This window comes from Pan troglodytes, chromosome 10 (assembly GCF_028858775.2).
Source record: "Pan troglodytes isolate AG18354 chromosome 10, NHGRI_mPanTro3-v2.0_pri, whole genome shotgun sequence".
In the NCBI taxonomy this organism is placed as follows: Eukaryota; Metazoa; Chordata; class Mammalia; order Primates; family Hominidae; genus Pan; species Pan troglodytes.
Window position 1 is genome coordinate 57,803,876 of NC_072408.2, and position 23,497 is coordinate 57,827,372.

Sequence of the window (23,497 nt, forward strand, 5' to 3'; positions counted from 1 at the left end):
TACAATAAATTACTCGGGCGTGGTGGCATGCACCAGTAATCCCAGCTACCTGGGAAGCTGAGGTAGGAGAATTGCTTGAACCCGGGTGGCGGAGATTGCAGTGAGCTGAGATCACAGCACTGCACTCCAGTCTTCGTGACACAGCGAGACTCCATTTCAGAAAAAAAAAAAAAAATCTCAACTCACCAGGAAGGGAACAAAACAGCATGGCCAATGAGTTTGATGGACTGACAGAAGTCGGCTTCAGAAGATGGGGAATAACAAACTCCTCTGAGCTAAAAAAGCATGTTCTAATGCAATGCAAGGAACCTAAGAACCTTGAAAAAAGGTTAGACAAACTGATAACTAGAATAACCAGTCTAGAGAAGAGCATAAATGACCTGATGGAGCTGAAAAACAAAGCACAAGAATTTCGTGATGCATCAATAGCTGAATAAATCAAGTGGAAAAAAATCAGAGATTGAAAATCAACTGGTCGGGCATGGTGGCTCATGCCTGTAATCCCAGCACTTTGGGAGGCCAAGGCAGGCGGATCGGGAGGTCAGGAGATCGAGACCATCCTGGCTAACACAGTGAAACTCCATCTCTACTAAAAATACAAAAAAATTAGCCGGGCATGGTGGCAGGTGCCTATAGTCTCAGCTACTTGAGAGGCTGAGGCAGGAGAATGGCATGAACCCGGGAGGCAGAGCTTGCAGTGAGCCGAGATAGTGCCACAGCAGTTGGCCTGGGTGAAAGAGTGAGATTCTGTCTCAAAAAAAAAAAAAAAAAAAAAAAAAAAAAAAAAAAAAAAAAAAGAAAGAAAAGAAAAGAAAATCAACTTAATGAAATAAAGTGAGAATACAAGATTATAGAAAGAAGACTAAAAAGAAAAGAACAAAGCCTCCAGGAAATATGGGACTATGTGAAAACACCAAATCTACATTTGACTGGTTACCTAAAAGTGATGGGGAGGATGGAACCAAGCTGGAAAACACTGTTCAGGATATTACCCAGGAGAACTTCTCCAACCTAGCAGGACAGGCCAACCTTCAAATTCAGGAAATACAGAAAACACCACAGAGATATTCCTCGAGAAGAGTAATCCCAAGGAATATACATAATCACCAGAGTCACCAAGGTTAAAATGAAGAAAAAAATGTTAAAGACAGCCAGAGAGAAAAGTCAGGTCACCCACAAGGGGAATCCCATCAGACTAATATCGCGGGATATTCAGTTTTTCACTACTGGCTTCAATGGGCTCTGAAATGTCCCTTCATAGATTCTACAAAAAGAGTGTTTCCAACCTGCTGAATCAAAAGAAAGGTTTAACTCCATGAGATGAATCCACACATCCTGAAGTTGTTTCACAGATACTTTGTTTATATTTTTTATCATGGGAAATTCTGTTTTTCCCTATAGGCCTTAATGGGCTCTGAAATGTCCCTTTGTAGATTCTAGAAAAATAATTTTTCCAACCTACTGAATCAAAGGAAAGGTTTACCTCTGTGAGATGAATCCACACATCATTAAGTGGTTTCACAGATAGCTTGTTTCTTGTTTTTAATGCAGGTTACTCGGTTTTTCCCTATAGGCCTTAATAGGCTCCAAATTGTCTCTTGGTGGATTCTACATAAATAGAATTTCCAGCCTGCTGAATCAAAAAAAGGTTTACCTCTGTGAAATGAATGAACACATTGCAAAGTGATTTCACAGAGAGCTTGTTTTTAGTTACTGTCTTGGAATATTCAGTTTTTCACTATAGGCCTCAATGGGTTCCAAAATATCCCTTCGTAGATTCTAAAAAAAGATGATTTCTAACGTGCTGAATCAAAAGAAAGGTTCAACTCTGTGAAATGAATCCACACATTCCAAAGCAGCTTCACAGACAGCTTATTTCTATTCTTTATCTCCAGATATTCGATTTTTCACAATAGTTCTTAATGTGTTCTGAAATTACCCTTTGAATATTCCACAAATAGAGTGTTTCCAAAATGCTAAGTCAGAAGAAAGGTTTATCTCTGTGAGATCAATCCACACATCATGCCATTTCGCAGGTAGATTATTTCTCATTTTTATCATGAGATATTCGTTTTTTTTCCAATAGACTTCATGGGCTCTGAAATGTTCCTTCTAAGGCTCTACTAAAAGAGGTTTACAACCTACTGCATCAAAAGAAAGGCCTATCTCTGTGAGATGAATCCACACATCGCATAAAGGTTTCACAGAGAGCTTGTTTGTTTCTAGATTTTTTTTTTTTTTTTGAGAAGCAGTTTTGGTCTTGTTGACCAGGTTAAAGTGCAATGGTGTGGTCTCTGTTCACCAAAACCTCCACCTCCTGGGTTTAAGCAATTCTCCTGCCTCAGCCTCCTGAATAGCTGGGATTTGAAACATGCACCATAATGCCCAGAGCAATTTGTATTTTTATTAGAGACTGGGTTTCTCCATGTTGGTCAAGCTGGTCTTAAACTCCTCACCGCAGGTGATCTGCCCACCTTAGACTCATAAAGTGCTGGGATTACAAGTGTGAGCCACAGTGCCTGCCCTTGTTTCTAGTTTTTATTGTGGGATATTCAGTTTTTCAAAATAGGCCTCAATGGGCTTTGATATGTCCCTATAGAGATTCTACTTAAAGAGTGTTTCCAACCTGCTGAATCAAAAGAGAAGTTTAGGTCTGTGAAATGAATCCAAATATGACATAATTGTTTCATAGCTAGCTTGTTCTAGTTTGCATAGTAGGATATTCGGTTTTTCATTATTGGCCTCAATTGGCTCTGAAACGTCACTTTGCAGATTCTACAAAAAGAGTGTTTTGAACTGGCTGAATCAAAAGAAAAGCTTAACTCTGTGAGATGAATCCACATATCACAAAGCTGTTTCACAGATTTATTGCAGAATATTCAATTTTTCACTGTAGGATTCAATGGGCTCCAAAATGTCCCTTAGTAGATTTTTTTTTTGAGATGGAGTCTCAATCTGTCACTCAGGTTGGAGTACAGTGGCATGATCTAGGCTCACTGCATGCTCCACCTCCTGCATTCATGTCATTCTCCTGCCTCAGCCTCCTGAGTAGCTGGGACTACAGGCACCCACCACCAAGCCCTGCCTTTTTTTTTTTTTTTTTTTGTATTTTTAGTAGAGACAGCGTTTACCGTGTTAGCCAGGATGGTCCCCATCTCCTGACCTCATGATCCACCCACTTCAGCATCCCATAGTGCTGGAATTACAGGTGTGAGCCACTGTGACTGGCCATCCTTTAGTAGAGTCTAAAAAAAGTTTCCAACCGGCTGAGTCAAAGAAAGTTTTAACTCCGTTAGATGAACTCACACATTGCCAAGCAGTTTCCCAGATAGCTTGTTTCTAGTTTTTATTATGTGATAATCTGCTTTTCACTATAGTTCTTGATGGGCTCAGAAATGTCCTTTGTACATTCCACAAGAAGAGTGTTTGCAGAATCAAAAGAACTTTTTAACTCTGTAAGGTGAATCCACACATAGCAAAGCAGTTTTACAGATATCTTGTTTCTAGTTTTTATCATGGGATATTCAGTTTTTCACTATACACCTCAATGGGCTCCAAAATATAACATTGTGGATTCTAAAAAGAGAGAGTTTCCAACCTGTTGAATCAAAAGTAAGTTTTAACTCTGTGCAATAATTGCACACATCATAAAACCATTCAACAGAAAGTTTGTTGCTAGTTTTTGTCATGGAATATTTGGTTTTTCACTACAGGCCTCACTGGGCCTTGTAATATCCCTTCACATAGTCTACAAAATGAGGGTTTCCAACCAGCTGAATCAAAAGAAAGATTTAACTCTGTGAGCTGAATCCACACACCACAAAGCTGTTTCACAGATAGCTTTTTTCTAGTTTTTATCACAGGATATTCCGTTTTTCACTATAGGCCTCAGTGGGCTCCAATATATTCTTTCACAGATCCTACAAAAAGAGTGTTTCCACCCTGCTGAATCAAAAGAAAGGTTCAACTCTGTAAGCTAAATCCACACACACAAAGTGGTTTCGCAAATAGCTTCTTTATAGTTTTTATCGTGGTATATTTGGAATTTCACTATAGGCCTCATTAAGTTCTGAAATGTCCATTTGTAAATTCTATACATAGAGTGCTTTCAACCTGCTGAAACAAAAGAAATGTTTATCTTGGTGAAATGAATCTGCACATCCCAAAGCAGCTTTACAGTTAGACTCTTTCTAGTTTTTTTTTTGCAGGATATTCCATTTTTCACTATAGGCCTTAATGGGATCTCAACTGTCCCTTTGTAGATGCTTCAAAAAGAGGGTTTCTGACATGCTGAATCAAAGGAAAGGTTTAGCTCTTTAAGATGAATTCACACATCACAAAGCAGTTTCACAGATAGCTTCTTTCTAGTTTTTATGGTGGAATATTCGGTATTTCAATATAGGCATCAGTGGACTCCGAAATGTTCCTTTGAAGATTCTAGAAAAAGAATGTTTTCAACATGCTAAATCAAAAGAAAAGTTTAACTTCTGGAATCCACATGTTGCAAAGTGGTTTAACAGATAACAATTTTCTAGTTTTCATTGCAGCATATTCTTTTTTTTAAAATATAGGCCTCAATGGGCTGCAAAATGGCTCCTTGTAGACTATACAAAAATAATGTTACTGAGCTGCTGAATCAAAATCAAAGTTTCGCTCTTGGAGATGAACTTACACATTGCAAAGCAGTTTCACAGATAACTTCTTTCTTGTTTGTATTGCGGGATATTTGGTTTTTCACTATAGGCCCTAATGTGCCTTGAAATATCTCTTTGCAGATTCTACAAAAAGAGTGTTTACAAACTCCTGATTCAAAAGAAAGGTTTAACTCTCTGAGCTGAAACCACATATTACAAAACAGTTTCACAGACAGCTTTTTTCTAGTTTCTATTTCAGGATATTTGGTTTTTCACTGTAGGCCTCAATGCCCTTTGAAATGTTTTGATGCACAATCTACAAAAAGACTGTTTCCAAACTGCAGAATCCAAAGTAAGGTTTAATTCTGTGAACTGCATGCATGCCTCATAAAACAAGATCACAAATAGCTTCTTTCTTGTTTTTCTTTTGGGATATTTTGTTTTTCACTATAGGCCTCAGTGGGCTCTAAATTGTCCCTTTGGAGATTCTGCAAAAAGAGTGTTTTTAAACTGCTGAATCAAAAGAAAGGATTGACTCTGTGAGATGAATGCAGACATCACAAAGCAGTTTCACAGATAGCTTCTTTCTAGTTTTTATCATGGGATATTTCCAAACTGCTGAATCAAAAGAATGGTTTCACTCTGTGAGCTGAATCTACACATCACAAAGCAGTTTCACGGATAGCTTCTTTCTAGTTTTTATCATGGGATATTCATTTTTTTACTATAAGCCTAAATGCCCTCCAAAATTTCCATTCGCATATTCTACAAAAAGAGACTTGCCAATCCGCTGAATCAAAAGTAAGGTTTAACTCTGTGAGCTGAATGTACATATCAGAAAACAGTTTCACAGATAGCTTCTTTCTAGTTTTTATCACAGGGTATTAGGTTTTTCACTACAGGTCTCACTGGACTCTGAAATGTCCCTTGGCTGATTCTACAAAAAGCATGTTTCCAAACTGCTTAATGAAAAGAAAGGTTTAACCCTGAAAGCTGAATCCACACATCAGGAAGCAGTTTCATGATAGATTCTCATTTTTATTTTTGGATATTAGTTTTTTCACTTTAAGCCTCAGTCAGCACTAAAATGTTTCTTTGCAGATACTACAAGAGGGGTATTTTCAAACTGTTGAATCAAATGTTACATTGAAAACTGTGAACTGAATGCATATGTCACAAAGCAGTTTCACAGATAGGTTCTTTCTAGATTTTATTTTGGGATATTCAGTTTTTCACTATAGGCCTCAGTGGGGTCTGAAATGTCACTTTGCAGATTCTACAAAAAGAGTGTTTCCAAACTGCTGAATTGAAAGTAAGTTATAAATCTTTGACCTGAATGTACACATCACAGAGCATTTTCACAAATAGCTTCTAGCTAGTTTTGATTTTGCAACATTCTGTTTTTCACTGTAGGCCTCACTGTGCCCTGAAATGTCCCCTTGTAGATCCTAGAAAAAGAGTGTTTCCAATCTGCTGAATCAAAAGAAAGGTTTAACTCTGTGAGCTGAATGCACACATCACAAAGCAGTTTAACAGCTTCTTTCTAGTTTTTATTTCAGGATATTTGGTTTTTCACTATAGGTCTCAGTGGGCTCTGAAATGTTTCTTCACAGATTCTATAGTGAGAGTTTTTAAAAACATCTGATTCAAAAGTAAGGTTTAAATTTGTGAACTGAATGCACAAGTCAAAAGCAGTTTCACAGATATCTTCTTTCTAGGTTTTATCTAGAGATGTTCAAGTTTTCACTATAAACCTCCAAGTGCTCTGGAATGTCCCTTTGCAGATTCTACAAAAAGAGTGTTTCCAACCTGCTGAATCAAACAAAAGGTTTCACTCTGTGAGCTGAATGCACAAATCCCAAAGCAGTTTCAAAGATAGCTTCTACTAGGTTTTATTGTGATATATCCTGTTTTACACTATAGGCCCCAATGCTCTCCAAAATGTCCCTTCATAGATACTATAAAAAGAGTGTTTCCCTTTTTGCTATAGGCCTCAGTGCATTCTGAAATGTCCCTTAGTAGATTCTACAAAAAGAGTGTTTCCAAACTACTGAATTAAAGGAAAATTTTAACACTGTGAGATGAATCCACACATCACAAAGTAGTTTTGCAGATAGCTTCTTTCCAGTTCTTATCACAGGATATTCGGTTTTTCACTATAGGCCTCACTGCACTCCAAAATCTCCCTTTGCTGATTGTACAAAAAGAGTGTTTCCAAACTCCTTAAACAAAAGAAAAGTTTAATTCTGTGAGTTGAATGTACACATCATAAAGAAATTTCTCAGATAGCTTTTTTTCTAGTTTTTATCACATGATATTTGGTTAGTCACTAAAGGCCTCAGGGGGCTCTGAAATATCCCTTCACAGATTCTACAAAAAGAATGTTTCAAAACTGCCAAATCAAATAAAAGTTCAACTGTGTAAGGTGAATTCACAGATCACAGAGCAGTTTCACTGATAGCTTCTTTCTAAATTTTATGTTGGGATATTCAATTTTTTACTATAGGTCTCAGTGAGGTGTGAAATGTCCCTTCATTGATTCTACAAAAAAGGTGTCTCTAACCTGCTGAATCAAAGGTAGGTTTAACTTTCTCAGCTGGATTCACACCTCACAAAGTGACTTCACAGATAGTGTCTTTCCCATTTTTATAGCTGGATATTCTGTGTTTTACCATAGGCCTCAGTGGGCTGAGAAATGTTTCTTAGCAAATTTTATAAAAATAGTGTTTCCAACATGCTGAATCAAAAGAAAGGTTTAAATCTGTGAGCTGAATCCACACATCACAAATAATTTCACATATAGCTTCTTTCTAGTTTTTATCAAGGGATATTCAGTTTTTCATTATAGGCCTCAATGCCCTTTGAAATGTTTTGAAGCACAAACTACAAAAAGAATATTTGTAAACTGCTGAATCAAAAGTAAGGTTTAACTCTGTAAGCTGAATGCACAAATCACACAACAGTTTCACATATAGCTTCTTTCTAGTTTTTATTTATGGATATTCAGTTTTTCACTTTTAGTTCTCAGTGGGCTCAGAAATGTCCCTTCACAGATTCTACAAAAAAAGTGTTTCAAAACTACTGAATCAAAAGTAAGGTTTAACTCTGTGAATTGCATGCACACATCACAAAACAGGTTCAAAAACAGCTTCTTTCCTGTTTTTAGCTTGGGATATTTGGTTTTTCACTATAGGGCTTTGCAGTCTCTAAAATGTCCCTTTGCAGATTCTATAAAGACAGCATTTACAAACATCTGATTCAAAAGTAATGTTTAACTCTGTGAAGTGAATGCACACATCAAAAGCAGTTTCAGAAGTATCTTCTTTCTAGGTTTTATCTAGAGATATTTGGGTTTTCACTATATGCCTCAAAGGGCTCCGAAACACCCCTTAGCAGATTCTACAAAAAGTGTGTTTCCAACCTGCTGAATCAAACAAAATGTTTCACTCTATAAGCTGAAGTTACATATCACAAAGCAGTTTCAAAGATAACTTCTTCTAGCTTTTTATTGTGGTATATTCGGTTTTTCACTATAGGCATCAATGCCCTCCAAAAAGTCCCTTCACAAATACTACAGGAAGAATGTTTCCAACCTGCTGAATGAAAGGACAGGTTTTCCTCTTTGAGCTGAATTCACACATCACAAAGTAGTTTCACAGATATATTTTTGGAGTTTTTGTCTCAGGATATTCAGTTTTTCACTATATGCCTCAGTGCATTCCTAAATGTCCCTTTGCAGATTCTACAAAAAGACTGTTTCCAAACTGCTGAATTAAAAGAAAGGTTTAACTCTGTGAGCTGAATCCAGACCAGATAACTTCTTTCCAGTTTTTATCAGAGGATTTTTGGTTTTTCACTATAGGCCTCAATATTCTCATAAGTGTACCTTCTCAGATTCTACAAAAAGAGTGTTTCCAAACTGCTGAATTAAAAAAAAAAGGTTTCACTCTATAGTTTAATGCACACATCACAAAGCAGTTTCACTGATAGCTTCTTTCTAGTTTTTATTGTGGGATATAGTGTTTTTCAGTACAGGCCTTCTGGGCCTTGAAATATCCTCTCACAGATCCTACAAAAAGTTGTTTTCAAACTGCTGAATCAAATGTAACACTGAAAACTGTGAACTGAAAGCACATGACACAAAGCAGCTTCAGATATCTTCTTTCAAGTTTTTATTTTGGGATATTGGGTTTTTCACTATTTGCCTCAGTGGGCTCCTAAATGTTGTTTCACAGATTCTACAAAAAGAGTTTCTGTCTGGGTGCAGTGGCTCATGCCTGTAATCCCAGCCCTTTGGGAGGCTAAGGTGGGCAGATCACTAGGTCAGGAGATCAAGACCATCCTGGCTAACATGGTGAAACCCCATCTCTACTAAAAATACAAAAAATTAGCCAGGTGTGGTGGCAGGTGCCTGTAGTCCCAGCTACTCTGTAGGCTGAGGTGGGAGAATGATGTGAATCAGGGAGGTGGAGCTTGCAGTGAATCGAGATCCCACCACAGCACTCCAGCCTTGGTGACAGAGTGAGACTCCATCTCAAAAAAAAAAAAAAAAAAAAGAGTATTTCCAAACTGCTGAATCAAAGGTAAGGTTTAACTCTGCAAGCTGAATGTACATATCATAAAGCAGTTTCACAAATAGCTTCTTACCAATTTTTATTTTAGGATATTCTGTTTTTCACTGTAGGCCTTACTGTGCCCCAGAATGTCACTTCATAGATTCTACAAGAAGAGTGTTTCCAATCTGCTAAATCAAAAGAAACGTTTCACTCTGTGAGCTAAATACACATATCACAAAGCGGTTTCACAAATAGATTCTTTCTAGTTTTTTTTTTTTTTTTTTTTATGGAGTTTCACTCTGTCACCCAGGCTGGGGTGCAAAGGCTTGATCTAGGTACACTCACCCTCTGCCACCCTAGTTCAAGCGATTCTCCAACCTCAACCTATAAAGTAAGTAGCTGAGATTATATGCTCCTGCCACTGTGCCTGGCTAATTTTTGTTTTTATAGTAGCGATGTTGTTTCGCCATCTTGGGCAGGCTAGTCTTGAACTCCTGACCTCATGATCTACCCACACAGGCATCCCAGAATGCTAGGATTACAGGCAAGAGTCACCATGTCCAGCAATTTTTTTCTAGTTTTTATAGTGGAATATTCATTTTTTCACTATAGGCCTCCAATGCCCTCTGAAATATCCCTTCACAGATTTTAAAAAAAGAGTGTTTCCAAACTGCTGAATCAAAAGTAAAATTTAACTTTGAGCTGGATGCACACATCACAAAGCAGTTTCACAGGTAGCTTCTTTCTAGTTTTTATTTTGGGATACTCCATTTTTCACTACAGGAAATGTCCCTTTGCAGATTCTATAAAGAGAGTGTTTAAAAACATCTGATTAAAAAGTAAGGCTTAATTCTGTGAACTGAATGCACATGTCACAAAGCAGTTTCACAGATATCTTCTTTCTAGGTTTTTCCTAGAGATATTCAGGGTTTCACTATAGGTCTCAATGGGCTCCAAAATGTTCCTTTGCAAATTCTACAAAAAGAGTGTTTCCAACCTACTGTATCAAAAAAAAAAAAAAAAAGTTTGACTCTGTGAACTGAATGCACATATCACAAAGCAGTTTCAAAGATAGCTTCTTCTAGGTTTTATCATGGTACATTCAGTTTTTCACTATAGGCCTTACGGAGCCTCAAAACGTCACTTTGCAGATTCTGAAAAAAGAGTGTTTCCAAACTGCTGAATCAAAAGTAAAACTTAATTCTGTGAGCTGAATTCACACATCACAAAGCAGTTTCACAGAAAGCTTCTTTCTAGCTTTTATCAGGGGATATTCAATTTTTCACTATAGGCCTTAATGCCCGCTGAAATGTTCCTTCACAGACTCTACAAAAAGAGGGTTTCCAAACTGCTGAATTAAAAGAAATGTTTCACTATGTGAGTTTAATCCACGTATCACAAAGCAGTTTCACAGATAGCTTCTTTCTCGTTTTTATTGAGGGATATTAAATTTATCACTATAGACCTTACTGTGCCTTGAAATATCCCTTTGCAGACTCTACAAAAAGAGTGTTTTCAAACTCCTGAATCAAAAGCCAGATTTCACTTTGTGAGCTCAATTCACACATCACAAAGCTGTTTCACACACAGCTTCTTTCTAGTTTTTATCACAGGAAATTTTGTTTTTCAGTATATGCCTCAATGCCCTCCCAAATGTCCTTTCACAGATTCTACAAAAAAGTGTTTCCAAACTGCTGAATCAAAAGTAAGTTTCAACTCTGTGAGCTAAATGCAAACTTCACAGAGAAGTTTCATGGAGTGCTTCTTGCTTGTTTTTATTTTGGGATATTTTGTTTTTCACTATAGGCCTCACTGGGCGCAAAAATATCCCTTCACAGATTCTACAAAAATAGTGTTTCCAACTGCTGATTCAAAGGAGTAGTTTCACTCTGTGAGCTGAATCCACATATCAAAAGTAATTTCACAGATAGCCTCTATCTAGTTTTCATTGCAGGATATTCAATTTTTCACTGTAAGCCTCAAAGCCCTTTAAAATATTTCTTAACAGATTCCACAAAAAGTGTGTTGCCAAACTGCTGAATAAAAAGTAAGGTTTAACTCTGTGAGCTGAATACACAAAGCACAAAGCAGTTTCACAGATATATTCTTTCTAGTTTTCATTTCGTGATATTCCATTTATCACTGAAGGTCTAAGTGAACCCCCAATTGTCCCTTTGCAGATTCTACAAAAAGAGTGTTTCCAAACTCCTGAATCAAAAGAAAGGTTTAACACTGTGAGCTGAATCCACTCATCCAAAGCAGTGTCACAGATAGCTTCTTTCTAGTTTTTATTGAGGGATATTCGGTTTTTCACCATAGTCCTCAATGCCTTCTAAAATGTCCCTTTGCAGATTATAAAAGAAGAGTGTTTCCAAACCGCTAAATCAAAGAAAAAGTTTAACTCTGAGAGCTGAATCTATACATCACAAAGAAGATTCACAGATAGCTTCTTTTCAGTTTGTATTGAGGTATATTCGATTTTTCACTAGAGGCCTCAGTGAGCTCCAAAGTGTCCCTTTGCAAATTCTACAAAAAGAGTGTTTCCAACCTGCTGAATCAAAAGAAAAATTTCACTTTTGAGCTCAATGCACACTTCACAATGCAGTTTCACAGATAGCTTATTTCCAGTTTTTATTTAGGGATATTCCTTTTTTCAATAATGGCCTTACTGTGCCTTGAAATGTTTCTTCATAGATCCTACAAAAAGAGTGTTTCCAAACTACTGAATCAAAAGAAAGATTTAAATCTGTGAGCTGAATCCACTCATCACAAAGCAGTGTCACAGATACCTTCTTTCCAGTTTTTATCATGGGATATTTTGTTTTTCACTATAGGCCTCAATGCCCTCCAAAATGTCCATTCCCAGACTCTACAAAAAGAGTGTTTCCAAACTGCTGAATCGAAAGTAAGGTTTAACTCTGTGAGCTGAATGCACACATCACAAAGCAGTATCACAGATAGCATCTTTCCAGTTTTTATCAAGGGATAATCTGTTTTTTTACTACAGACCTCAGTGGGCTTTGAAGTGTCCCTTTGCAGATTGTACAAAAAGAGTGATTCCAACCTGTTGAATCAAAAGTAATGTTTAGCTCTTTAAACTGAATGAGCATGTCACAAAGCAGTATTTACAGATAGCTTCACTCTAGTTTTTACCTAGATTTATTTGGATTTTCAGTGTAGGCCTCAGTGCATTCCAAAATGTCCCTTCACAGATTCTACAAAAAGAGAGTTTCCAACCTGCTGAAGAATCTAAAGACAGTTTTGACTCTGTGTGCTGATGTGCACATCATAAAGCAGCTTCATAGATAGCTTCATTCTAGTTTTTATTTCTGGATATTTGGTCTTTGCTATAGGCCTCAGAGGGCTCCAAAACCTCCCTTTGCAGATTCTACAAAAATAGTGTTTCCAGCATGCTGAATCAAGAGAAAAGTTCAGCTCCATGAGCTGAATACACACATCACAAAGCACTTTCACAGATGGTTTCTTTCTGGTTTTTATCACAAGTTGTTTGGTTTTTCACTATAGGCCTCAGTGCATTCTGAAATGTCCCTTTGCAGATTCTACAAAAAGATGGTTCCAAAAAGCTGAATAAAAAGTGAGGTTTAACTCTGTGGGCTGAATTCCCACACCACAGAGAAGTTTCACAGCTGGCTTCTTTCCAGTTTTTGTCTAGAGATATTTGGCTTTTCACTATAGGCCTCAGTGGGCTTCAAAATGTCCCTTTGTAGATTCAACAAAAAGAGTGTTTCCAACTTGTTGAATCAAAGGAAGGTTTCACTCCATGAGCTGAATGCACACATCACAAAACAGTTTCAAAGATAGCTTCTTTCTAGTTTTTATTTCAGGGTATATTCGGTTTTTCACAGTAGGCCTCAATGTTCCCTGAAATATCCCCTTGCAGATTCTACAAAAAGAGTGTATTCAAACTTCTGAATCAACAGAGAGGTTTCACTCTGTGATCTGAATGTACACATCATAAAGCAGTTTCACAGATAGCTTCTTACAAGTTTTTTTTCCAGGGATATTCAATTTTTCACTACTGGCCCCAGTGGACTTTGAAATTTCCCTTCACAGATTCTATAAAAAGAGTGTTTCCAAACTGCTGAATCAAAAGTAAGGCTTCACTCTGTCAACTGAATGCACACATCACAAAGGAGTTTCACAGATAGTTTTTTGTCATTTTTATCATGGTATATTTGGGTTTTCACTAAGATTTTAGTGCATTCCACAATGTTTCTTTGCAGATTCTACAAAAAGAGCGTTTCCAACCTGCTAAATCTAAAGAAAGGTTTAACTCTGTGAGTTGAATGCACACATCACAATGAAGTTTCACAGAGAGAATCTTTCTAGTTTTTATCACAGGATATTCGGTTTTTCACTGTAGGCTTCAACGTCCTCCAAAATGTCCCTTCACAGATTGTTCAAAAAGGGTGTTTCCAAACTGCTGAATCAAAAGACAGGTTTAATTCTGTGAGCTCAATCCACATGTCACAAAGTAGTTTCACAGATTGCTTCTTTCTAGTTTTTATAGTGAGGTACTCTGTTTTTCAAAACAAGCCTCAATGTAGTTCGAAATGTCCCTTCCCAGATTCTACAAAAAAAAAAAAGTGTTTCCAAACTGCTGAATCAAAAGTAAGGTTCAACTCTGTGAGCTGAATGGACACATCATAAAACAGTTTCACAGATAGCTTCTTTCTAGTTTTTATTTCAGGATATTTAATTTTTCACTATAGCCTTTAGTGGGCTCCTAAATCTCCCTTTGCAGCTTCTACAAAATGAGTGTTTCCTTCCTGCCAAATCAAAATAAATGTGTCACTCTGTGAGCAGAATGCACACATCACAAAGCAGTTTCACATATAGCTTCTTTCTAGTGTTTATATGGGGATAATCTGTTTTTCACTCTAGGCCTTGATGCCTTCCAAAATGTCACTTCACAGATTCTGCAAAAAGAGTGTTTCCAAACTGCTGAATAATAAGTGAGGTTTAACTCTGTGAGCTGATTGCACACATCACAAATAAGATTCACAGATAACTTCTTTCTAGGTTTTACTTCAGGATATTCTATTTTTAATTTTATGATTATACTTTAAGTTTTAGGGTACATGTGCACAACGTGCAGGATTGTTACATATGTATACATTTGCCATGTTGGTGTGCTGCACCCATTCACTCATCATTTAGCATTAGGTATATCTCCTAATGCTATCCCACCCCACTCCCCCCCACCACAGTCCCCAGTGTGTGATGTTCCCCTTCCTGTGTCCAAGTGTTCTCATTGTTCAACTCCCACCTATGAGTGAGAACGTGCGGTGTTTGGTTATTTGTCCTTGCGATAGTTTGCTGAGAATGATGGCTTCCAGCTTCATCCATGTCCCTACAAAGGACATGAACTCATCATTTTTTATGGCTGCATAGGATTCCATGGCGTATATGTGCCACATTTTCTTAATCCAGTCTATCATTGTTGGATATTTGGGTTGGTTCCAAGTCTTTGATATTGTGAATAGTGCCTCAATAAACATATGTGTGCATGTGTCTTTATAGCAGCATGATTTATAATCCTTTGGGTATATATCCAGTAATGGGATGGCTGGGTCAAATGATATTTCTAGTTCTAGATCCCTGAGAAATCACCACACTGACTTCCACAATGGTTGAACCAGTTTACAGTCCCACCAACAGTGTAAAAGTGTTCCTATTTCTCCACATCCTCTCCAGCACCTGTTGTTTCCTGACTTTTTAATGATTGCCATTCTAACTGGTGTGAGATGGTATCTCATTGTGGTTTTGATTTGCATTTCTCTGATGACCAGTGATAATGAGCATTTCTTCATGTGTTTTTTTGGCTGCATAAATGTCTTCTTCTGAGAAGTGTCTGTTCATATCCTTAACTCTCTTGTTGATGGGATTTTTTTTTTTCTTGTAAATTTGTTTGAGTTCATTGTAGATTCTGGATATTAGCCCTTAGTCAGATGAGTAGGTTGCAAAAATTTTCTCCCATTTTGTAGGTTGCCTGTTCACTCTGATGGTAGTTTCTTTTGCTATACAGAAGCTCTTTAGTTTAATTAGATCCCATTTGTCAATTTTGGCTTTTGTTGCCATTGCTTTTGATGTTTTAGTCATGAAGTCCTTGCCCATGCCTATGTCCTGAATGGTATTGCCTAATTTTTCTTCTAGGGTTTTTATGGTTTCAGGTCTAACATTTAAGTCTTTAATCCATCTTGAATTAATTTTTGTATAAAGTGTAAGGAAGGGATCCAGTTTCAGCTTTCTACATATGGCTAACCAGTTTTCCCAGTACCATTTATTAAATTGGGAATCCTTTCCCCATTTCTTGTTTTTGTCAGGTTTAGTCAAAGATCAGATAGTTGTAGATATGTGGCATTATTTCTGAGGGCTCCGTTGTGTTCCATTAGTCTATATCTCTGTTTTGGTACCAGCATCATGCTGTTTTGGTGACTGTAGCCTGGTAGTATAGTTTGAAGTCAGGTAGAGTGTTGCCTCCAGCTTTGTTCTTTTGGTTTAGGATTGACTTGGTGATGCGGGCTCTTTTTTGGTTACATATGAATTTTAAAGTAGTTTTTTTCCAATTCTGTGAAGAAAGTCACTGGTAGCTTGATGGGGATGGCATTGAATCTGTAAATTACCTTGGACAGTATGGCCATTTTCACGATATTGATTCTTCCTACCCATGAGCATGGAATGTTCTTCCTTTTGTTTGTATCCTCTTTTATTTCATTGAGCAGTGGTTTGTAGTTCTCCTTGAAGAGGTCCTTCACATCCCTTGTAAGTTGGATTCCTAGGTATTTTATTCTCTTGAAGCAATTGTGAATGGGAGCTCTCTTGTGATTTGGCTCTCTGTTTTTCTGTTGTTGGCGTATAAGAATGCTTGTGATTTTTGCACATTGATTTTGTACCCCGAGACTTTGCTGAAGTTGCTTATCAGCTTAAGGAGATTTTGGGATGAGATGATGGGGTTTCCTAGATATACAATCATGTCATCTGCAAACAGGGACAATTTGACTTCCTCTTTTTCTAATTGAATACCCTCTATTTCCTTCTCTTGCCTGATTGCCCTGGCCAGAACTTCCAACACTATGTTGAATAGGAGTGGTGAGAGAGGGCATCCCTGTCTTGTGCCAGTTTTCAAAGAGAATGCTTCCAGTTTTTGTCCATTCAGTATGATATTGGCTGTGGGTTTGTCATAGATAGCTCTTATTATTTTGAGATATGTCCCATCAATACCTAATTTATTGAGAGTTTTTAGCATGAAGGGTTGTTGAATTTTGTCAAAGGCCTTTTCTGCATCTATTGAGATAATCATGTGGTTTTTGTCTTTGGTTCTGTTTATATGCTGGATTACGTTTATTGATTTTCAAGTGTTGAACCAGCCTTGCATCCCAGAGATGAAGCCCACTTGATCACAGTGGATAAGCTTTTTGATGTGCTGCTGGATTCGTTTTGCCAGTATTTTATTGAGGATTTTTGCATCAGTGTTCATCAAGGATATTGGTCTAAAATTCTTTTTTTTGGTTGTATCTCTGCCAGACTTTGGTATCAGGATGATGCTGACCTCATAAGATGAATTAGGGAGGATTCTCTCTTTTTCTATTGATTGGAATAGTTTCTGAAGGAATCGTACCAGCTCCTCCATGCACCTCCGTTAGAATTCGGCTGTGAATCCATCTGGTTCTGGACTTTTTTTTGGTTGATAAGCTGTTGATTATTGCCTCAGTTTCAGAGCTTGTTATTGGTCTATTCAGAGATTCAACTTCTTGCTGGTTTAGTCCTGGGTGGATGTATGTGTCAAGGAATTTATCAATTTCTTCTAGATTTTCTAGTTTATTTTCATAGAGTTGTTTGTAGTATTCTCTGATGGTATTTTTTATTTCTGTGGGATTGTGGTGATATCCCCTTTATCATTTTTTATTGCATCTATTTGATTCTTCTCTCTTTTATTCTTTATTAGTTTTGCTAGCAGTCTATCAATTTTGTTGATCTTTTCAAAAAACTGGCTTCTGGATTCACTAATTTTTTTGAAGGGTTTTTATGTCTCTATTTCTTCAGTTCTGCTCTGATCTTCGTTATTTCTTGCCTTCTGCTAGCTTTTGAATGTGTATGCTCTTGCTTCTCTAGTTCTTTTAATTGTGATGTTAGGGTGTCAATTTTAGATCTTTCCTGCTTTCTCTTGTGGGCATTTAGTGCTATAAATTTCCCTCCACACGCTGCTTTCAACGTGTCCCAGAGATTCTGGCATGTTGTGTGTTTGTTCTTGTTGGTTTCAAAGAACATCTTTATTTCTACCTTCATGTCATTATGTACCTAGTAGTCATTCAGGAGCAGGTTGTTCAGTTTCCATGTAGTTGAGTTGTTTTGAGCGAGTTTCTTAATCCTGAGTTCTAGTTTGATTGCACTGTGGTCTGAGAGACAGTTTGCTATAATGTCTGTTCTTTTACATTTGCTGAGGAGAGCTTTACTTCCAATTATGTGGTCAATTTTGGAATAGGTGTGGTGTGTGCAGAAAAGAATGTATATTCTATTGATTTTTGGTGGAGAGTTCTGTAGATGTCTATTTGTTCTGCTTGGTGCAGAGCTGAGTTCAATTCCTGGATATCATTGTTAACATTCTGTCTCATTGATCTGTCTAATGTTGACAGTGGGGTGTTAAACTCTCCCATTATTTTTGTGTGGGAGTCTAAGTCTCTTTGTAGGTCTCTAAGGACTTGCTTTATTAATCTGGGTGCTCCTGTATTGGGTGCATATATATTTAGGATAGTGAGCTCTTCTTGTTGAATTGATCCCTTTACCATTATGTAATGGCTTTCTTCGTCTCTTTTGATCTTTGTTGGTTTAAAGTCTGTTTTATCAGAGAGTAGGATTGCAACCCCTGCCTTTTTTGTTTTCCATTTGCTTGGTAGATCTTCCTCCATCCTTTTATTTTGAGCCTACGTGTGTCTCTGCATGTGAGATGGGTTTCCTGAATACAACACACTGATGGGTCCTGACTCTTTATCCAATTTTCCAGTCTGTGTCTTTTAATTGGAGCATTTAGTCCATTTACTTTTAAGGTTAATATTGTTATGTGTGAATTTGATCCTGTCATTATGATGATAGCTGGTTATTTTGCTCATTAGTTGATGCAGTTTCTTCCTAGCCTAGATGGTCTTTACAATTTGGCATGTTTTTGCAGTGGCTGATACTGGTTGTTTCTTTCCATGTTAAGTGCTTCCTTCAGGAGCTCTTTTTGGCCAGTCCTGGTGGTGACAAAATCGGTCAGCATTTGCTTGTCTGTGAAGTATTTTATTTCTCCTTCACTTATGAAGCTTAGTTTGGCTGGATATGAAATGCTGGGTTGAAAATTCTTTTCTTTAAGAATGTTGAATATTGGTCCCCACTCTCTTCTGGCCTGTAGAGTTTCTGCCTAGAGATCAGCTGTTAGTCTGATGGGCTTCCCTTTGTGGGTAATCCGACCTTTCTCTCTGGCTGCCCTTAACATTTTTCCCTTCATTTCAACTTTGGTGTATCTGACAATTATGTGTCTTGGAGTTGCTCTTCTCGAGGGTATCTTTGTGGCATTCTCTGTATTTCCTGAATTTGAATGTTGGTTTGCCTTGCTAGATTGGGGACGTTCTTCTGGATAATATCCTGCAGAGTGTTTTCCAACTTGGTTCCATTCTCCCTGTCACTTTCATGTACAACAATCAGATGTAGATTTGGTCTTTTCACATAGTCCCATATTTCTTGGAGGCTTTGTTTGTTTCATTTTATTCTTTTTTCTCTAAACGTCTCACTTCATTTCATTCATTTTGTCTTCCATCACTGATACCCGTTCTTCCAGTTGATCACATTGGCTACAGAGGCTTCTGCATTCATCACTCAGTTCTGAGCCTTGGTTTTCAGCTCCATCAGGTCCTTTAAGGACTTCTCTGCATTGGTTATTCTAGTTAGCCATTCATCTAATTTTTTTTCAATGTTCTTAACCTCTTTGCCATTTGTTTGAACTTCCTCCTTTGCCTCATAGTAGTTTGATCATCTGAAGCCTTCTTCTCTCAACTCATCAAAGTCATTCTCCATCCAGCTTTGTTCCATTGCTGGTGAGGAGCTGTGTTCCTTTGGAGGAGGAGGTGTGGTCTGATTTTTAGAGTTTCCAGTTTTTCTGCTCTGTTTTTTCCCCGTCTTTGTGGTTTTATCTACCTTTGGTCTTTGATGATGGTGACGTACTGATGGGTTTTTGGAGTGGATGTCCTTTCTGTTTGTTAGTTTTCCTCCTAACAGTCAGGACCCTCAGCTTCAAGTCTGTTGGAGTTTGCTGGAGGTCCATTCCAGACCCTGCTTTCCTGGGTATCAGCAGCAGTGACTGCAGAACAGTGGATATTGGTGAACCACAAATGTTGCTGCCTGATTTTTCCTCTGGAAGTTTTGTCTCAGAGGAATACCCGGCCGTGTGAGGTGTCAGTCCGCCCCTATTGGGGGTGCCTCCCAGTTAGGTTACTCGGGGTTCAGGGACCCACTTGAAGAGGCAGTCTGCCTGTTCTCAGATCTCAAGCTGCATGCTGGGAGAATGACTACTCTCTTCAAAGCTGTCAGACAGGGACATTTAAGTCTACAGAAGTTACTGCTGCCTTTTGTTTGTCTGTGTCCTGCCTCCAGAGGTGGAGCTTACAGAGGCAGGCAGGTCTCCTTGAGCTGTGGTGGGCTCCACCCAGTTCGAGCTTCTGGGATGCTTTGTTTACCTACTCAAGCCTTGGCAATGGTGGGTGCCCCTTCCCCAGCTTCCCTGCCACCCTGCAGTTTGATCTCAGACTGCTGTGCTAGCAATGAGTGAGACTCCATGGGTGTAGGACCCTCTGAGCCATGTGTGGGATATAATCTCCTGGTGTGCCGTTTGTTAAGCCCATTGGAAAAGCTCAGTATTATGGTGGGAGTGACCCGATTTTCCAGGTGCCATTGGCCACCCCTTTCTTTGACTAGGAAAGGGAATTCCCTGACCCCTTGCACTTCCTGGGTGAGGTGATGCCTTGCCCTGTTTTGGCTCATGCATGGTGCACTGCACCCACTGTCCTGCACCCACTGTCCAGCACTCCCCAGTGAGATGAATGCAGTACCTCAATTGGAAATGCAGAAATCACCCATCTTCTCCTGCACTCACCCTAGGAGCTGTAGACTGCAGCTGTTCCTATTCGGCCGTCTTGGCTCCTCCCCACCAGGATATTCTTTTATTTTGCCATAGGCCTTAGTGGGCATGAAAATGTTTCTTCACAGATTCTATAAAAAGAGTGTTTCCAGACACCTAATTGAAAAGTAAGGTTTAAATCTGTGAACTGAGTGAACCATTCCCAAAGAAGTTGCACAGATAGCTTCTTTCTAGTTTTTATCTAGAGATACTCAGTTTTTCAATGTAGGCCTCAGTGGGCTTGGAAATGTGACTTCACAGATTGTAAGAAAAGAGTGTTTCCCAGCAGGTTAAATACTTAGGGCTAAAATTATCCAAAGGCACCAGGGTCCTCTGTGAGTAACTTATCCAGCCTATACTGGCTTATCCTTATCCCGAAACCCTAAAGCAACTAAAAGTGTTCCTTGGCATAACAGGTTTCTGCTGAATATGGATTCCCAGGTATGGCAAAATAGCCAGACCAATATATACACTAATTAAAGGAACTCAGACAGCCAATACCCACTTAGTAAGATGGACACCTGAAGCAGAAGAGGCTTTCCAGGCACTAAAGAAGGCCCTAACTTAAGCCCCAGTGTTAAGCTTCCCAACAGGGCAAGACTTTTCTTTATATGTCACAGAGAAAAACAAGAATAGCTCCAGAAGTCCTTACATAGGTCTGAGGGATGAGCTTGGAACCCGTGGCATACCTGAGAAGGAAATTGATGCAGTGGCAAAGGGTTGTCCTCATTGTTTATGGATAGTGGCGGCAGTAACAGTCTAGGTATCTTTAGCAGTTAAAATAATACAAGGAAGTGATCTTACTGTGTGGACATCTCATGATGTGAACAGCATACTCACTGCTAAAGGAGACTTGTGGCTGTCAGACAACTTTTTACTTAAATATCAGGCTCTATTATTTGAAGTGCTAGTGCTGTGAATGCGCACTTGTGCAACTCTTAATCCAGCTACATTTCTTCCAGACAATAAAGAAAAGATAGAACATAACTGTCAACAAGTGATTGCTCAAACATACACCACTAGAGGGGACGTTTTAGAGGCTCCCTTCACTGATCCCAACCTCAACTTGTATACTGATGGAAGTTCCTTTTTAGAAAAACGACTTTGAATAGCAGGGTATGTGGTGGTCAGTGATAATGGAATACTTGAAAGTAATCCCCTAACTCTAGGAACTAGTGCTCAGCTGGCAGAACTAATAGCCCTCACTTGGGCACTAGAATTAGAAGGAAAAAGGGTAAATGCATATATACAGATTCTAAGTAGGCTTTCCTAGTCCTCCATGCCCATGCAGCAATATAGAGAGAAAAGGAATTCCTAACTTCTGAGGGAACACCTATCAAACATCAGGAAGCCATTAGGAAATTATTATTGGCTGTACAGAAACCTAAAGATGTGGCAGTCTTATACTGCTGGGGTCATCAGAAAGGATAGGAAAGGGAAATAGCAGGGAACCACCAAGTGGATATTGAAACCAAAAGAGCCACATGACCCCTAGTATGGGGTAATCCCCTCTGGGAAACCAAGCCCCAGTACTCAGAAGAAGAAATAGAATGGGGAAACTCATGAGGACATAGTTTCCTCCCCTCAGGATGGCTAGCCACTGAAGAAGAAAAAATACTTTTGCCTGCAGCTAACCAATGGAAATTACTTAAAACCCTCTGTACCTATGCTCACCTGGTAAGCCTATTTAATACCACCCTCACTGGGCTCCATGAGGTCCCAGCCCAAAACCCTACTGTTGGATGTGCCTCCCCCTGCACTTCAGGCCATATATTTCAATCCCTGTACCTGAACAATGGAACAACTTCAGCACAGTAATAAACACCACTTCCATTTTAGTAGGACTTCCTGTTTCCAATCTGGGAGTAACCCATACATCAAACCTCACCTGTGTAAAATTTAGCAATACTATAAAGACAATCAACTCCCAATGAATCAGGTGGGAAACTCCTCCCACGCGAATAGTCTGCCTACCCTCAGGAATACTTTTTTTTGTCTGTGGTACCTCAGCCTGTCGTTGTTTGAATGGCTCTTCAGAATCTATGTTCTTCCTCTCATTCTTAGTGTCCCCATGACCATCTACACTGAACAAGATTTATACAATCATGTACCTAAGCCCCGCAACAAAAGAGTACCCATTCTTCCTTTTGTTATTGGAGCAGGAGTGCTAGGCGGACTAGGTACTGGCATTGGCGGTATCACAACCTCTGCTCAGTTCTACTACAAACTATCTCAAGAACTAAATTGTGACATGGAATGGGTTGCTGACTCCCTGGTCACCTTGCAAGATCAACTTAACTCCCTAGCAGCAGGAGTCCTGCAAAATCAAAGAGCTTTAGACTTGCTAACCCCTGAAAGTGGGGGAATCTGTTTATTATTAGGGCAAGAATGCTATTATTATGTAAATCAATCTGGAATCATGACTGAGAAAGTTAAAGAAATTTGAGATTGATTACAACATAGAACAGAGGAGCTTCAAAACACGGGACTCTGGGGCCTTGTCAGCCAATGGATGCCCTGGGTTCTCCCCTTCTTAGAACCTCTAGTAGCTATAATATTGCTACTCCTCTTTGGACCCTGTATCTTTAACCTCCTTGTTAAGTTTGTCTCTTCCAGAATCAGAGCTGTAAAGCTACAAATCATTCTTCAAATGGAGCCCCAGATGCAATCCATGACTAAAATCTACCAGATTCCTGGACTGGCCTTCTAGCCCATGCTCTGATGTTAATGATATGGAAGCCACCCCTCCTGAGGAAATCTCAACTGCACAACCCCTACTATGCTCCAATTCAGCAGGAAGCAGTTAGAGTGGTCGTTGGCCAACCTCCCCAACAGCACTTGGGTTTTCCTCTTGAGAGGTGGAACTGAGAGACAGAACTACCTGGATTTCCTAGGCTGACTAAGAATCCCTAAGCCTAGCTGGCAAGGTGACTGCTTCCACCTTTAAACATGGGGCTTGCAACTGAGCTCACATCCAACCAAAAAGATAGTAAAGACAGCTCACTAAAATGCTAATTATGCAAAAACTGGAGGTAAAGAAATAGCCAATCATCTATTGTCTGAGAGCACAGCAGGGGGGTCAATGATCAGGTTATAAACCCATACATTCAAACTGGCAATGTCTACTCTCTTTG

At 38.8% G+C, this 23,497-nt stretch overlaps 1 pseudogene; it reads left to right on the top strand.

The window, feature by feature from the left end:
- Nucleotides 1–206: 206 nt before the first annotated feature.
- Nucleotides 207–23,170, top strand: LOC129136614 (syncytin-1-like; annotated as a pseudogene).
- The last annotated feature ends 327 nt before the right edge of the window (nucleotides 23,171–23,497 follow it).